Source organism: Podarcis filfolensis (genome assembly GCF_964270895.1).
Source record: "Podarcis filfolensis genome assembly, chromosome: 14".
NCBI classification, from domain to species: domain Eukaryota; kingdom Metazoa; phylum Chordata; class Lepidosauria; order Squamata; family Lacertidae; genus Podarcis; species Podarcis filfolensis.
In genome coordinates, this window is record NC_139616.1 from 1128491 (window position 1) to 1133703 (window position 5213).

The 5213-nt window shown below is 38.7% G+C and overlaps 1 long non-coding RNA gene across 1 annotated transcript; it reads left to right on the top strand.

Annotated features, from left to right (window-relative positions):
* Nucleotides 1-4116: 4116 nt before the first annotated feature.
* LOC310749343 lies at nucleotides 4117-4750 on the top strand. The gene is made up of 2 exons (XR_014541579.1): nucleotides 4117-4546; nucleotides 4580-4750. It is a non-coding gene; the product is annotated as an uncharacterized lncRNA (long non-coding RNA).
* Nucleotides 4751-5213: the final 463 nt, after the last annotated feature.

Below are 5213 nucleotides of genomic sequence, written 5' to 3' on the forward strand. Positions count from 1 at the left end.
CTGAATCTTGCTTGCAGAAATGTGCATATTAGAATAGATCACACTGAAACATTTCAGGATAATGTTTTAAAAAATCTCAAACTGATGTGAAATGTGGAGAACTGAAGATTGAAAAAATGAGAAAGTAAGAGAAGCTGAAACTGACTGATTTGCTTATCCCTGGCTGGGATCCTTGTACCTCTTTGTCTTGCTGGTATTTTTCACTTTTTTTGGCTGGGGGGGCACATCAGTTTGAACAATTCATACCCATGCACGACATAAAAAGCACCTTGATGAGATTGTACATGACTGCCCAATACTGTTTTTTAAAAAAACTGCTTTTAAGTTGTTACGGTAAAATCTGGGTGTGAGGCTGCTCTGCCACCCAGCTCATCGGACTAAGTCCGTGTGTCCCTGCAGAGGAAAATGAGCTCGGCCGGAGACAGGAGCAAGCTGCAGAAGATCCAAGTTTATTGCGCAACAGGTTCAAGGCGAGATTGAACAGCGAGAAAGGGGTGACATGAACTTTTGAAACTTCCCTCCATGTCCCAGAATACAGTGCAAAATACATCCCAGTTACATCATGAATACATTAAGAAGAGGTTGGGTTACACAGGATTAACATATGGAGGAGGGAGGGGGAATATGCAGAGCTGGAGATATGCGCAGATAAGCACATCCTGAGTACCGGTGATGAGAAGACAATGGTCCATGTATGCATAGTCTGCCACCTGGCATTGCCCGGAGGGAAGGCTTGGCAGAGTGATTTGACAGGATTAGGGTCTTGACACCTTGCTTGAGGGATTATGGAGGACAGGGGAGGTGTCATGGAGTCCTAGAGAAATTGAGCAAATTGGCACGTTGGTTTCTATGAATTTTATAGATTTTAGTCCCTTTTGACATTGACAATTGGAAATAAATGAATATATTGTAGCGAAGAAGAAGGTGAAGAAGACATGCCCCCCTTTCCATATCAGTCCCCCATTCAGAGATAGATTTGCATTAAAGTTCTGTAAGAACTTGCAAATCTTTTGTCTGCACCCTAAATCTCGGTGAAGGTAGGGGTGCCCTGTGAGTGGGAATAGGCTCTAATGGAAAAGGAGGTGGGTTGAGCAGGGCAGCAAAGGAGGGAGCAACACGGACCAATACAATGTACATGTATGTTATATAGATATGCACTAAATAATAACTTGGTATCCACCGTACCAGATGTGTGGGTTTGTGCAAACCTGAAGGGGACTTGCAAGCCATGCCTCTTAAGGACATTTGCAAGTTTAGTAGTGCAGATAGCTGGATATAGGATATCACATAAAAGAACACCTGTTGTATTTTGTTCAATAGTGGTCTATGCTTTACATTTAGCAGGAAGGTCCACTGCTGACTGAAAAAAAATGCAGTTTGGTTTTTTTAGCTCCACCGTTTTTGTGTTCTCAGGTGCGAAGCTAGCTCTTCTGTGGTCTCACACCGACATAGTGATACAGCAACACATCCTGTTGAATCCCCTCAGGGCTTTCATTTAACCATGTCGCCTGGCACTCACCATAGCTGGCACAGGTTTGGACATATCATGAGAGAGATGTCTTTGCCTTGGCCTTTCTTTGGGGTTTTATTATTGTAGGCTCTGGTCTTGCACTCATGGAAAGTTGCTCACTTGCTCTTAAAGGACCAAAAGCTAATTGCAGCCTGGATACACTTGCCCAATTCAAACAGAGTCCAATTTGAATTTATCTTGCCCCATGGTTCTCAACGTTTCAAACCAATCTGTTAAAACAAAATCATTCTTAAAAGGGCACTTGTCCAAATAAGTCAATTTAACTCTATAAAGGATCATTCCTGCTAAATCAAGGCATATACACTTTTCCTGTTATCAATAATAATAATATGTTGGAGATGTAAAGAAAGTGAAGGAACCTTATTCCATGTATGGTACTCGTGTCCTCAAATAAATAAATAAAATTTGGGACATGATCTACACCCATTTCCATTTGGCATTCTAATCAAAACATCTCAAATAATAATAAAGAGTGTTGCTTCAAAACTACCTGATAAAATATGGTTCCAAGAATAATACTTGGTTGTGGTTAGATTAATTTCACAGGTATACGGGAAAACCAAGATTAATAAATAAATACAGAACAATTGCTACTTAAAGACAGTACTGAATCTGCAAGAGATACAGAGAAGTCATAGAAGAGATTCAAAACAGTTTTCTGGAACAGAAAGAAAGAAAGAGTCAAAGGTAATTTCTTTCTGGGAACTTCGTGTATAGGAAAACAAATCACTATTTGGGTCTTCTGAATAATAAAATTATTTTTTGTGACAAAATTAAAATAAATAAATAAATAAATGGGTAAAGGAGATTGGCACACTGCAGAGTGCCAGGTGGGACAAGTAAATATGATGATCCGTTGACTTAATCTAAATACAGCCTGATCTATTGGAAAGCATGTAATACATGAGAATCCTCCATGAAAAAACTTGTGGTGTAAGCCATATCCTTCTGTTGTTCATAGTTATGCACCCTACATTATACAGAAACAATTACACACAGAAATTTTGTCCCCCCTTTGTGGAGGTAACACACTATCAGACACATTTCAGCATTCCTACATAATAACACATAATACACAAAACATACAAATTATTCATTCTACACCATATCTTGAGGCAATAATGTGATCTTGAGACAATTCTTGCTGCTTTTACATGTATTTCCAAACTTGGGCACAAGGGCATTTCTTGCCTGCCTTTCAGTCAATGGGAGGAAGTTAGCAGCCCTTCCAAATGTCGCCGAAATGTTATAGCTTTCTAGGTCCTTTCCTTCTTGGGTTGTAGTCAAAAGATAAAATGTCCTTCAAAATTCAATTAGTCAGTTTCTCAAGTCTTTTATGGGAAGAAATTGTTGTGGCCACTGTGAGGCATTGGCAGGCTGCTTAGCTGGTGAGGAGATGGTCTTAATATTTGGTCTCCTGCAAAAAATCCTTTGAAAATAGGCCTGCAAGGGGGGGGGGGGATCTGAAGACATAATTAGTTGTTGTTGTTGTTGTTGTTGTTTTTTAAGGAGGAAGATAATAGTCAAGAAGAGAGAGAATATTCTAAAATTTTCTTTCTTGGGAAGCTGTAAATACAAACTCATAGTTAAGCCTTTTATCCATTTAAATATTATAATCATTTACATTTAATTTCCTTCACTTAGTTTGGCTGTGGAAGAAACGAAGGGACAAAACCTTTGTTAATTTGAACAGAATTGGCAAGTTATTAAACATTTTGCTTATGTTGGTCCGAATTCTCTTCACGTATCCTGTTTGAAAGGGAAATTTTTATTTCCTGTGAAAATCTCTGTCAGGAATGCTGTTCCTATAATGCATAGGTATATAGTACTCACAAAACAAAACCAGATAAAAGACAAACTCAGTGGGAAAACTGTGAAAAGAATTTTGCATGTTAGATTGGGGGAACTACTCAAGAGAGGAACTCACAGTGGGAGTGCTTTGATATTTACCTGTGAAAAGAATTTGGCATGTTAAGATTTGAAACTTGGAAACCTCTTGACTTTTGATGGTCCAGTACTTAACCCTTTTGTCTTACGTAGCCCCTGGAGCAAAGGACAAATTAAGGGTGATTTCCCTCAACGGTTCCAAGTTTTACATAAGGGAATTTGGATGAGTTTCTCCCTGCAGCCCATGCTCTCCAAACCTCCTCTCTCTCCCCTTCCTCCCCCCTCTCTTTTTCTTTCTTTCTTTTTTTTTTAAGCTGACCTAACCTCTGTGCATGTGCAGAGTTCATATTTCAGCAAACCTTTTACACCATTGAAAATGTTGCATCTTTTGGCTAAATTAGAATAAAGGAAGGGAAGGGTAAGGAGTAGATTTAAAAAATAGGGTTAGATTTAAAAAAAACAAAAAACCCTCAGCAATTCAAGTATTCACCAAAGCTAGCAATTGCAGCCCAAGCAAAGGGAGTGCTTCCTTTATGTACAGGAAAGGGCTAACATCAGTCTGGTCATTTGCGGAATCTGCCGTGCCCTTATATATGGGAAGAATGGCCAGAGTCATAATTCATAAGATCTTAATATTCTCATTCATTTCAGCATTACCATTTGCAGACAAAATTTTCTGCCCTTTATTTACAGGATGGTAAAGGCTGATTCTGCTTGATTATGAATTTGTATGTGCTTAAACTTTGAGTAGACTTTTAAGTCTGATTTTTGTAAATAATAGACAAAATGATAAACACTGTAATCACTCAAATGCCTGACCTCACCAGTTCTGCTTCAAAACATCACGGTTTTCACCTCTCACCTTTAAAAAAAACCAAAGAGCAAATCTGGGCTAAATTTCAACTCATCACATGCTTGCAGACACATGGCCCTCCACACAGCCACAAATTGGGAAAGTTGAAAGGGACCCTGGGGTCATCTAGTCCAACCCTAAAATACAGGGTTCATAGCAAGATTTGTACTACCAGAGAGACACACACATACTTATGTACACAGGCACAATTGGGGAAGAGACCACAATCAATGCTCCTATCATGTACTAAGGAAGAGGAAAATAAAAGTACCCAAGTTTATACAGAACCCTTTTAGCAGATCTTGAAGCTAGTTTGAATGAGAGTTTACTTCCTTAGACTAAAGAGTGCAAGTTCCTAGAGAAATGATCTTAAAGAAAGAACAGTTTTCCTAAGATAAGATATGAAGAGAATCTGGGAGAGAATATTTTATAAGCATAGGGTTATTTCAGTTGATATAACCACTCACAAATAATAAAAACAGTCCTGGATTTGATTTAAAGGGGATACAAAAGTTAATAATGTTTCTGAACTTGCATAGGAATAGTACGCCTAATTAAGATTTTTAAAATAATAATACATAGGAAAGTGAGATGTCGGGTACTTTTAGCAAAGAATGTGCCCCCCTCCCTTGTTGAAGGAAGCTTACTCGGGAGTAAATTCACTTGGCACGGAAGTAAGAAAGGGGGGGGGACCTGAAAGAGACTGAAACAAGTGGGGGAGGCACTTATTTTCCAATAAGAAGCCAGGAAACCCTGGCTGATCTTAGAGACTGATATCAGGACTGGACTCTATAGATAGACAATTGTTGTCTATCGAAGCTTCTACCTTTTATTAACAATTTTCTTAGAAGGAACACCTATTTTCATAGGCATGTTCTTAATGAAATACAGACACTGCATTTTAGCTTGAGAGAGCAGTTGTGCTCAACTACGCTTTTGCAG